The 12,557-nt window shown below is 51.9% G+C and overlaps 1 protein-coding gene and 1 pseudogene across 2 annotated transcripts in view; both read left to right on the top strand.

The window, feature by feature from the left end:
• The first annotated feature begins 306 nt into the window (after positions 1-306).
• Positions 307-12,557, top strand: part of ADARB1 (adenosine deaminase RNA specific B1) — a 107,484-nt gene continuing 95,233 nt past the window's right edge. For both annotated transcript variants that reach the window (XM_036348852.1, XM_036348851.1), the window contains exon 1: positions 307-431. The gene's annotated coding sequence lies outside the window, so the exon portion shown is untranslated. The remainder of the gene's footprint in view (positions 432-12,557) is intronic.
• On the top strand, positions 9,718-11,908 carry LOC118675913 (annotated as a pseudogene).

Below are 12,557 nucleotides of genomic sequence, written 5' to 3'. Positions count from 1 at the left end.
TTCGTAATGCACACCCAGGGCTGGTGGACCGGCCGGAATGCGTTAGAACGCCCGATCCCAGCGGGCCCTGCGGAGAGCTCCGTCCGGAGCCCTGGGCCCCCGCCCGAGGCCCGCAGCCCCGTGGGGCACCCCCTCCCCGCCCCTGCCCCGGCTGGCGCTCGGGTCGCCCTCGGACCTAGAGCGGAGCTCGGCTCGGCGCCCGCGCACGTCCTACGTCACGGCGTCGCCCCCGGCGTGCGCGCGGCGGGGAGCGGGGGGCGGAGCCGGCGCCGAGGGCGGGGGCGGGGCGGGGGCGGAGGCAGCGGCCTGTCAGGCCCGCACGGGGGCGCGCTCGGGGCCGCGCCAGGCCACGGCCCGCGCGCCGCAGCCCAGGGCAGCCGAGCGGTGCGAGCCCCGGCGAGGCGCGCCGACCGGAGCGGCGGGCGGCTGAGGTGAGGCGGGGGCGGCGAGGGTCTGACACCGCCGGCGGACGCCCACCGCGGGAGCCGCGTGTATGTCAGCGCGCCGGGCAGGTGGGGAGGCCGGGCCGGGTGTGGGGCTCCGGCGAGACCCGGTGCCACCGGCGGGGGGTCGGAGGGGCTGCGGGCCGGGCTGCCCGCGGAGGGAGGCTGCGCCCGGACGGCCCGGTCTCCTCCCGGGGCGCCGGTCTGCGCGGATGCTCTGCGCCGCCCAAGAGGAGGCTGCGCCTGGGGTGGAGGGGAGACTGCGCCTCGGGACGAGGCTGCGCCCCCGGAATGGAGGGGAGACTGCGCCCTGGGAGGCGGCGGTGCCCGAGGGGCGGGGGCCTACATCCCCGGGTGAGGCTGCGCCCGGGGTGAAGCTGCTCCCGGGGAGGGGCGCCGGCCGCGGGGACAGCCCCGTCCCCACCCTGCGAGCGCCGCGTCGGCGCCGAGGCTCTGTCCCGGGGAGGACGCCTTCGCGCGGGGATGCGGCTGCGCTCCGGGGCCAGGCTGCGCCCCAGGATGAGGATGCGCCCCCAGGACGAGACTGCGCAGAGGTTGGCCCCGCGTCCGCCGTGTCCCCGCGGGACGCCCTGCGCCGCGGGGCGGGGAGCGGGCCCTGGGCGAGGGGCCGCCGAGTCGGGGGTGAGGCTGCGCGCTCCGAGGGCGCGGTGTCCGCGGGATGCCCTGCGCCGCGGGCGCCGGTGGGGAAGTTCCCGCGGTGCCGGGCGCCGGGAGCGCACCGGAGGCATCTGGGGCGTCCCGGGGCCCGGGGTGACTTCTGACGCGTTCGCATCTGCAGTAGGAAAAGCACCGGGCGGTGGAGGGTCCGAGGGAAGGGGTCCATGGAGCCCCGATGTACGCGTCGGTTACCCTGAAATGTGTCCCCGCCCCGGGCTGTCCGGGGGAGACGTCTCCCGCACCACTCTGCTCGGTTCGCAGGGAGTATTTTTAGCCAGCCCGTGTTGGTTTTCCGTATGATAACGGCGTTTTATTTCCTCCTTACCCAAACCGATGAAGGTTAGCGTTCCATCCTCAAAGCGCCTATAACGAAAAGTGGGCTGGCGTCACACCTGCTTCTGGACGCTTAGCGCTCCCATTAAGGTGATCAACCTGTCGTTAAGTTGTGGGAATAGAATTATTTAAATAGAAATATTTAAACATTTTCGTTCCCTCTTAAATTTACCCGTATGTATTATACCTTTGAGAGATGCCACCCAGAGCTGCATGTCTCCAAACACTGGGTTGTCTTCAGCTCAGTTCCCGGGCAATGCTTTCCCCTCTGCCTGCTGAGGGCTTCCCAGAGAGGACAGGGAGAAGGAGGAAGGGTCGGTGATGCTGCTCTGCCCTGGGGAAGAGACTTAGCTGCCCCTCTGTGCAGGGCTCTTCCAGAGGGCTCGGTCCTCTCTCAGGGGCACCCCCAACGGTGGGTGGCGTGGTAAATAGGTGATGAGAGCTCTGAGCTGGGTGCCCCATTCTGTCCCGAGGTGCAGGCCAAGGACTCAGCACGAGCTTGGAAAGGAGTGCCTTGGCTTTGAGTAATGCCTGTTAGATACCAGAGGGTTCCCGAGACAAGCCTTCAGCGACATCCTCAACCAATTTGAAGATTAGTTGAAAGGGAAGAGAGGAGGCCTTGCTGCAGGGGGCAGAGGGGAAGAGAAAACTGGTCCAGCTCTGGGAAATGCATGACGCGTGTCTTGAGGTGCGATGTGCCCAGGAAGTCAGTCCTGGGAGTGATGAGAGAATTAGCTAATGACATCATCGGCAAAACTTCTGGGCGCACAGGCTAATTCGTTCCTTTGTGAACTTACATGTTGTGATAGCAGTTCAACTGCTTTTCAGTTTTTGGAAGAAGAAAATTCTTTAGGCTGACATTTGTCTGTGAGTAAAACAAATGTAGTTCATTATTATCCATAATATTTACCAAGTACTATGCTGTCTGTGTGCTAGGCCCTCCCTGTTTTCAGCAGGGGACACAGTGAAGGACAAGCTAGGCAGAGATTTTAAAAAGCTCCAAAACTGGCAGTGTGTTTTATTAATCACTTTTGTAGCATCACAGCTTAAAAATAAAATTTATAATTTTAGTTATAAATTTTTTAAATGTCTAGCACTAATTTTTTTGCAGATTTAAAAATATAAGTATGCACACAGTACATTCTAAAGGTACAAAGAAAAAAGACAAGGAAACCTCCTTCCACCCCATACCCAGTAGCTCAGCTTCCTCCACCTGCTGTGATTGGGTATTCTTCCCGCAATAGTCAAAATAGTGTACACACAGTCGTACATGTGTTTCAATATCGTTTTCAGTGTTTGCTATAACAGACAGCGCCACAGTGAACATTTTATGCATAGCTGCAAGCAAAGCCTGGTAACACTTTTTATTAATCATCAAAATTCCTTAGCTATAAGGCTTATTAAGAGCTGGGTTATATCCCCTTGGATGTTGTGACAAGCCTTGTCAGTACTTAGAACCAAATCATATTATTTGAATAGGTAGAAGATCACTAGAACGTACACTTTGGAGTTTAATAGGTGAACTTACCAACTTATTAAAAACTTGAAGAAAATTTATCAGTTTTAGTGTGAAACTGAGAAGAGCTTAGAGAGGCCCAATTTTATTGGAAAACTTGATGGTTTTGTTTTTTTTTTTTTTTTTGGGGGGGGGTTGGTGTTAACTTTCTAAAATGCAAATTTCCAAATCTATAATTTGTGATAGAAATGGTGATTTAAAAAAAACACACCCTTTTAAAAATATGTTTATAATATGTGAGGTAGGAAAGGCCGTGGTGAGAATTTCACTTACACGTTGTATGTTGGAGTCATTATGATTCCCTTGTTCCTTGAGTGACTGTTCCTGGCCATGTTCCTTTCATGTGGAGTGCGGAGAGGGGACGTGCAGTGGGCAGCAGGTCTTCCCGTGGCCTTGCTGCAGAGCTCACGAGTGGGCCCGGACCATGGGTATCATCACCTCTTTGTGTGCTCTGTGAGTGCGCTGGTCTTCTCCACCGGGACCTGTGCACGGTGTTCTAGAGGGTACAAAGAGAGCCCGCTTTGGCTTTAGGTTTCCGTCCTTGTGATAGGATGAAGCGGAAGATAAGCAGAGAAGGGGTGGAAGGAGCTCAGAGGTGCCTGCCTGCCTCTAGGTTGGTTTTGTCTCACTTTCGGGTCACCCCACAGGTATTTACCAGGTATTGTTCTGGACCCTGGAGGCGTGGGAGCTTGCACAGCAAGAATAGTTCCTGCCCTCATGGGGTTCACATTATAAGGAGGGAACATAAAGTCCTAAGTGCCAGGCTGGGCAGTGTGTGTGGGATCTGAGAGGGAGCCCAAAGGATGGAGGGAGCTGGGTGCTGCCCCGGCAGCCGCATTCGGGCAGCAGGAACTCTGGAGTCAAAGCTTTGTGTCCAACCGATTGTACTGCGCTGGTGACAACCCCGTGTTTGGGGAAATGCAGCTCTGGGTGGCATCTTTCAAAGGTATAATACATATGGGTACTGCGCAGGGAGGTCACTGGCAGGAAGTGCCCCTGGGGCACCGAGGGCTGAGGTGAGGAATTTAGATGTTCACCTACCTCAGTGTGATAGGAAGCCTTGGGAGGGCTGCCTTCCTCCCTCCTTCTCTTCCTCCTTCCTTCCCTCCCTTCCTTCCTAGTTGGCTTAGAGAATTTTGAATGAGGAGTGACATGATCTGATTTATCTTTACAGAGAATCGTTCTGGCTGTTACGTAGCTAACATTCGTGAGGAGCTTAAGCACTTTGCATATATTAATGCAATTCTCATGAAAGTCCAAAAAGTCGGCATTATTGTTTGTCTTCTGTGGGTAAAACTAGGCAGAGAGAGGCCACAAATAAGTGGCAAAGGCAGGACCTCCCTGAGCACCTGTTTCCGAGGCCCTTCCCCCCTGCCTGCCACAGGCAGGAGGGGAACAACAAGGGTATCCGTGATGGCGACCACTCAGCGCTCAGACCAGGGCAGAGTTGGCCAGATCCGATGCCACCATCGGTAAGTTGCAGCATTACTGTTTGTACTATTAGCAGGAAAGTGTTGCCAATTAGACTGGCATGTGCTTTCTTATCACTTAGCCTTTCCTCTACTCACTGCAAGTACAAACTTTTCAAGTCAGACGACTCTTGTGCTTCCATAAAAGGAAAATGTGAGTGAAGTAAAATAAAGTAATTCTAAATGTCTTCATGTTTAGAACCCAGTTCTTCCAAGTCAGCCTTGGCTGTGGTGCCGCGCTGCCTGCGGTGCTGTCCGCTGTGCTGTCACCACACCGGTGACAGCGTTTCTGAGACAGCGGCACTGTTGTCCCTGGGGTGTCGTCCCAGCTGCCAGGCCCAGTCAGCAAGTCTGCATGCTTTCTCGTTCTCGCTGTCAGGTGTTAAGGAAAGGTTTCCGGTCCTGAAGGGACTTGCTGACCGACTCGCTGACAGTTACGCTGTCCTGTCATACCTCCAAGAGGAGCAGCTGAGTTGAGTGTGCGGGTGCAGAGCCGTGTGACACACCTCCAATTCCAGGCACTCCATCTCCCCAGGAGTTAGGATGTGGGGCACGCCCTTAGCACTGAGGAATGTGGCCTGTTTAGCCGCGGGCCCATCAGGATGGCCAATAGACTCTGTGAGAAGGAGCATTCCAGAACGACCCCAGGGTTGTTGGCGGCACAGCTGCCTGGCCAGAGGTGGGGAAGTCTGTGGAGATGAGGAGCGAGGAGTGCAGGAGGTTCACACTGGGGAGGCCGTTCCTCAGCTGTCCCCGCAGACCAGAGCTGGGGCGTGCAGGCGGCTCCTCGTCCCACCCCGTGCCAGATGTGTGATTTTGAGCAGGCTGCGTAATCTTTCTGGGCTTTGGTTTTCTTGCCTGTGAATTAGGAGGAAGACTAGCAGCTTGTGTCCCAGGGTGGCTGGGTGCATAAACTGAGCTCATGTAAAGTGCCCAAAATGTACCTCAGCAGCAGGACTAAAGAGGGTTTACTTTGCTTGTTACTTCTGTGATTAGTCACCGAGTGCAGGTGCTTGGATAATTTCAGGTTGACTTCAAGAATATGTAAATGTGGCCGTGATTTGCTTATCTCAGGTGCTTGAAACCACAGACTGGGCAGTGGGTGTAGAGACTGGAGAGCAGGAGGACGAGGACTGAGCCTAGGGTCTTTGGCCAGGAGTCCACAAGACAGAGGATCTAGCAATACCCACTGGAAGGGGTCTGTAGAAGGAGGAGGAAACCTGGAGGGTAGTGGCCTGGAACAGGGCTGAGGGCTGGGTAGTTCCATCCTTTTCAGTGAAGGATTGCTTGGGTTTGATGAGAGGCAGATGGCCTTGTGGTGGGGAGCGGGGGTAGGAGTGAGGAAGCAAGAACATCCAGTAGACAGGACTCTACAAGTTTGCCTGAGAAGGGACAGAGTAATGGGACAGTAGCTGGGGGGGTGGGGGTGGGGGTCTCGGGAGTTTTTTTATTTTTTAAATGAGAGTGTTTATAGCATGTTTATGGGCTAATAGGAACACTCCCGTAGAGGAGGACAAATATACAGTGGGGCCTTGACTTACGAGTTTAATTCGTTCCATGATGGAGCTCGTAACTGAAATTACTCATGTCAAATCTTAAAGTGAACAAGTGAGACACGTGATGCTGGGCTGATGTTGTGGTGTTCACTGTGACGTTCGCTGCGCCAACTAGCGGTGGGGTATCTGAAACTAGCTCGTAACCTGAATTTTAGCTCGCAACTCAAAGCAAAAAGTCAGCCGAGAGACGGCTCGTATCTCGAAAAACTCATTAGTCGGGACACTCGTAAGTCAAGGCCCCACTGTATAATACTAGAGGCCCAGTGTTGAGCGTCTGCCCCCTGGTGGTCAGTGCGTGTCATAGCAACCAGTCGTTCTGCTGTTTGGTTGATTTGCATATTAGCCTCTTATTATATAGGGTGCCTGGAAAGAGGGTAATTGAAGAGCAAAGTCCTTGAGAAGGTGAGAGGGCACAGCTAGAGGAGCAGGGGGACACAGCCCCAGGAGCCAGGCAGGACTTTGCTAACACCTGGGCAGCTTGATTCACTTAGGATCTAAAATGAAAATAATGTGTCTCGGTCAGGAAGCTGGGCATTGTGCTCTAGGATTTGGGATCTAGTGTCTTATTAGTTTATGATGCTCAACATGCCTTGGGGCACTCTTACAGAAAGATACATGTGGAAATGGCATTTTTTTTAATTAAAAAAAATTCATGTGTCCCTAACAGTATTATTAACTTAATTAGACGTTGTCACCTTTACTCACCAAATTTGGTACTGCTCAGAGGACTAGCAAGACTTGTGCTTAATTTGTCTTAAGGATCTGGCAGGAAATGCCAGGGTTGCATCCTGGACAACTCCCCCACCCCCGGGGGAGGACAGGAGCTGCTGCTATGGGCCAGGGATGAGCGAGCACCTAGGGGGCAGCAGCATTCACTGCAAGTTGTCTGTTGAAATTATAAAATACCTTCCTTGCATGTCGGTTTGCATTGTTTGTGATCATTTGATTTTTTTAGGTTGGGAGTTTGGAAATACTACAATTTTCTCCGTGGTTCCACAGATGTGATGAAATGTGGACGCCCTTCCTTGACCTTGCCTTCAGTCCATCGTCGGGTGGTGGCAGGGTGGTGGGAGGGTGGTGGGAGAGCGGGTTTGCATCGCTCTGGGCACACTTCCTGTTCCCTCTGCCCTGCAGTGGACAGATTTCACAAGTGCCTTCTCTCTGTGTCACTGTGGAGAGACACAGGGAAGGAGGAGCTCTCTGCCTCTTTGAGCCAACATTCCAGTGGGGGAGACTAAGCAAGGATAAAGGCAGATAATATAACCTCAAAATTAATGTCCGTGGGATGAGTGAAGAAACGGGGCTGAGGTGGATGGTGTCAGAGGGCTGCTCCGACTGGAGGCCTGGCATTCCGGGAAGGCCTCCCGGAGAGGGAGCTGTGCTGAGGCCAGAAGGAGCTCTCGTGTCAGGAGAGGAGACAAGGACATTTCAGGCGGAAGGGACAGCTTGCAGGACCCCTGCTGGTTGGAAGAGCTCAGGTGGGGCCAGTTGCCTTTGTCCAGTCGTCATTAATGGGGAGTGCAGTGGAAGGTGACTTTGAGAGACACGTGTGGCTGGCTGTTCAGGCTCTCATGCACCACAGGAAGAGTTTGAAGCAAAAGGATGAGGAGGGTGAGGGGAGCAGGTGGAGAAGCTGGAGAGCAGAGAGCAAAGTGCAGTTTCTTGTGGTCGAGCCAGCAGGGTTGGTGATGGGTTGGGTCTGGAGAGGAGGGGGCTGGAGGGAGTGAGAGGGGCTGCCCTTAGGACTCCGAGCTGTGCTGATGCTGAGGACCAGCGGGTTCGAGGGCAATGCTTCAGTTATGGACGTTATCATTTTATACTGGGCTCTGTTTGGATCTGCAAATCAGTTCTTCCCAGTGTGTGATGTGCAGAGTATTTATCTATACCTGTATGTGGTCTATAAGATATTTGTAAACACACAGACAGATGTAAACGTTTAAACCTCTGTTTGCTACAACAGGCACTAACTAGGAGTCCTCACAAATCTTACATGGAGGTTTCATTACCCCTACTTTTCAGATCAGCAACTTCCTGGGAGAGCTGGACAGTAGTCAGCTACATTTATTATGCTCTTCCTCTGTGTCAGGCATGGTGGAACCAGTGTATTCTAGTTTGCTCCTCATGCTAACCTTAGATGGTCACTTTACGTGGGATCACCATCATCTGCTCTTACTGATCAGGAGACTTGCCGGGCTCTCCTGAGTTGCCTCCTCACAGGTCTCCTCTCCTCCTGTCTGTTCTTGACCAGCAGCCAAAACAGAGGCTTAAATGGAGGACAGATTAGTCACCCTTTTGCTCAGAAGCTTGTAACTTCCCCCATATCAGAGTCCTTCCAGGACCCTCCTCTCCTGCCAACCCTTCAGCTGTCTCCTGGGCTGCACGCCTCTGTACGCTCACCTCTTCACCCCACTGTGTGCCCTGCTGTCCCTACTATCTCCCTTCCATCCTCCCATCAGCCTGCCAAGAAGATGGGTCTTGCTCCGTCTCTGTCCTTAGGGAACAGAACAACACCTGGCAGATAGCAGACTCTCAGCAATGTTTGTTGAATGAATGAATACCTCTTTCTTACCTTTTATGTTGGTAGTAAATGGTGGAATCCAAATTGGGGCTCTTGGCCTCTGAAAACTAGTGCTTTTCTGCCTCAGCACCCCCTCCCATTGTGCTGGTGCACCAGGCATATATTTATGCCCATATGTCTGTTATCTCCAAAGTTCCATGCTTTCCTTTATAGAATAGAAACATTCACTAAACACCCAGAATTGTTCTAAAATTATACAGTGCAATAGATTAAGTGAATCTCTTGAAAACAGTAAATTAACCTGAAAAAATGGCTCTGTCCCACCACCATCATTTTAACCCCTTTCACGTGACGGGTAATTGAAACACATTCTCTTAAGTCAGTGGTTCTCCACCTTGGCTGCACATTAGAATCACCTGGGAATCTTGTTAAAATTCTGATTTCTGGGCCTCATCATTAGTAACAGAATTTCCGGAGGATGAGGCCCAGAAATCAGGATTTTAACAAGATTCCCAGGTGATTCTAATGTGCAGCCAAGGTGGAGAACCACTGTCTTAAGTAGTAACAGCGTCCATAACGGTCAGAAGTAACAATTATAACTACATCTTGATAAAAATGAAATAATTTAAAAATTCTGGAAGTTTCAGAAAAGCAGCCAAATAAAATGAAAAATATGTGATTCAACTGTGAAGGCTTAAAGGATTTAAACATTGGAGAGAATGCGGTTTTATAAGCTGTGTGGTAGAGAGCAATCAGAAGAATTTCCCTGGGTTTAGGAACCTGGGGATTTAATCCCAGCCCTGACCTCACGGGCACCTCGCTTCCTGGCTCTGCCGCAGGTTCCCTGTGTGTTGCGTTGGTGGTTTCCAAGCTTCCTTCCATTTCTAGAAGACTGCTGTTTGTAGGAGTAAAATAGTACGTTCTACGTGTTTTAAGGGCCACGCAATTGGTTGTTCAAGAAATAGCACCTGTGTGCAGTCCTGGGCTAAATACAGTGATGCCACGTCACTTCATGGCTGCTTAAGATCCACAAGAGGCCAGCACTTGGCACCAAGCATCCTGTCCCCTCCGTGTCGACCTGGTTGCTCTGCTGGAAGAGGTGAGGTGCAGGACGGAGGAAGGTGGGCCAGCGGGCAGGGTCTGGGTTGGGGGGGTGGGGGTGGAGTGATGGGTCTGACTCTGTGAGAAATGGCGAGACTCCAGAGTCCAGGCGATCCTTCTGTGTTTTCCTCAGGCTTAGGAACTAGACTGTTGTCGTGAATTAAATGAAGCAAGGATTGTGTTCAGATTGTAAATCTAGAGCATATCATAACTAATGATAATTCAGTGGTGGGTGACGTTGAATTAGGCCCTCTTCCAACATTGTAGAGTTAGAAAGAGGTGTTTGGAGAGTAAGTTTGAACGTTGCATTGTATTTTGTGCCTTCACTTCCGGGCAGCCCACGTACATCGATTCCTTCTGGGTTTTCTTGGTTAGTCACAGTGCACACAAGTTCTCTCCCTCTCCGAGTGTCAGCGCACTTAGGGTGAGTTGATTTCTGTAAGGACAGGAACTTACCAAGGATGTCAGGAAGTGTCTCATCACGTCTGTGAGGCCGAGAGCGAGTCACAATAGCCCTTTTCCTGTGGATCACATGCATGGAGCTGGTGCTGCACGCGAGTCCCCTGCCTACTGTCACCTCGCGGCACCCAGGTCTCCATCATCTCCCTTTCCTCCCTTTTCAGGAATGGGTTCTGCCGGGCACCTGCTTTCTCAGATTTCTCTTTCAAGGCGAGGCCTCATGTGTGCCTCACATGGGCCCTGGCTGAGAGAGGACAGGGATTCCATGTCTGGCCTCTGCCTTAGGAAGGGGGACCCAGCCAAGGGGATGTCCCCAAGTAGAGGAGGGGATTCAGGGGCTACCAATGGGAAAATGATGGAAAACAGACTTCACTCAGACGCTTCACTTGGTTCAGGCCTGAGCACAAACAGCCAACGTTAAATCTAAATACAGGAAGTAGTTTTGAGAGACGTGCTTGGACCATAGCTGAAATTGCAATGAAGTGACTGTTTATATCCACTCTAGCTAGATAGGAATGAAATTAATCACATAAAATGCATATTTATTTGTCTTGACGACTTGAATTTGATTCCTCTTTAGAATAGGAATCTATCCCAAATAACAGTCAGACTTATTATTTTTGAGTCAGTCATTGGCATTAGGTTTCGCAGCATGCCTATTATAATACAGTATTCTTTGTGGGCTACTTTAGAGGATTATCTTTCCTTTCTTACTATATTAAAACTTTATTTCATTAAAAAGTTACCTAAGGTAGGCCTGGTGGGGCGGGGCACCTGGTGGCAGGGCTTCCCCTCCAGCCAACCACTTCTCTCAGCCCATATTAGTACCAAACATGAAATGTGGGGCATCGGCCTTCTAGTGCAGGTCTGGGCTAAGGTCTGGTTTCCTGGAGTCTGGTTTTGCACCAACCTTCCAGGTGGGGCTGAAACCCACGCATGGGCATCCTCTGCAATGGGCCTTTGGGTTGTAGGTGGAACCTGCGGGCACCTGGGAGAGGTCAGCCGTGGCTCTTGACCGGTCTCTGCGGGGACCACTTGCAGGTCAGCCCTGTCAAGAAGGCCTGGGTGGAGCAGGAGGAGCCGGGTACACCACCCTCATCGCCACTGAGCCCCGAGCAGTTGGTCCACGTCCAGAAGAACAAGACCACGGCCCTGCGTAGACTCATGGCTCATAGCCTGCCAGTGAGTGTCGGTGAGAGTTGGAAGAAGCACCTTGGTGGAGAGTTCAGAAAACAGTATTTTGTAAACCTAATGGGATTTGTTGCCCAAGAGAGAAGGCATTACACTGTTTACCCACCCCTCCACCAAGTCTCCACATGGATGCAAAATGCAACACAAGAGGTTGTCATTCTGAGACAGGATCTGCATCATGGACCAAATCAAGCTCATGGGCTCTGCGTTAGTATTCAAAGACCTGTGCCACATCCGCCCAGCTTGGAAAGCATTTTTAAAGAGCTGTCTACAGACACCGATGGTTTTGTTCATTCTGGTCAGGGAGATGTATCTGAGTGGGCCAAGCAAGGTGTTCTATCAACATTGTCCTCACTGTCTGGGCACATCAGGCCAGTTCTCATAAGGCGGAAGGTTGGGATAATTTACTGATGCGGTTGTGTCCTGGCTAAATCAGAACTCAGGTGACCTCGTCTTCTTGCTCTGGGGCTCTTAATGCCAGAAGAAGGGCAGTGCCATCGATAGGAAGCGCCACTACGGCTGCAGACCACCCATCTCTCCCCATTGTCGTGTACAGAGGGTTCTTTGGATGCAGACATTTCTCTAAAACCAACGAGCTTCTGAAAAAGTCTGGCAAGGAGCCCATCAACTAGAAGGATCTGTGACCTTGAACTGGGGTGAGAGTGGGGGTCTTCTGGGCGGTTACTAGCAGTTGCTATTGAAGTATTTATCAGCGACGAAGTTGAATTGAAAACATAATTTCTCTAGTGATTCTTAAGCACTATGCCTACCAGGGAGGAAGTGTTGGTGAAGTGGCCATGAGCCAGGCTGCCCAGGAGTGGCAGCTTTGTCCAGCAGAGACTGTACCCTGTGACCACATGCCTGTCTTTGCAACTTGGCTCTGGCCTAGAATATGCGTCAAAGTTTTTGGAAGGAAGAGGAGGTCAAATTCTCTAGACTCTCTTCCCCTCTGTTTCCTTTATGGTTAAAGATGGGGCGATAGCACGTTTTTGGTATATAAGTCAGCTGCTACTCTACTGGTTTTTACCTGTAGGTTAAGCTTTAGGTTCTAAGGTGTTGGGTGTTTTTATATAGAAAGGCCCCCTTTGCACATCCTGGTGTTCCAGTCTGGGCCAGGTCCACCGCCCTCTGACCCTTTACAGAGCTCTCAAGCCCTTCCTTGAAGGAAATAGGACCCTTTTTGCCATTTCCCAGAAATTAAGGTTCAATTTCCTGGTGGTAGCAGAGGTGAAATTCCTAAGGAACAATCCTTGCTGTGACTCTTCAGACTGGCAGATGCCAAGAGAACTGGGC

Source organism: Myotis myotis, unplaced genomic scaffold (genome assembly GCF_014108235.1).
Source record: "Myotis myotis isolate mMyoMyo1 unplaced genomic scaffold, mMyoMyo1.p scaffold_m19_p_2, whole genome shotgun sequence".
NCBI classification, from domain to species: Eukaryota; Metazoa; Chordata; class Mammalia; order Chiroptera; family Vespertilionidae; genus Myotis; species Myotis myotis.
The sequence above is the reverse complement of the archived record's forward strand: the minus strand, read 5'-3'. Positions and strand labels throughout refer to the sequence as shown.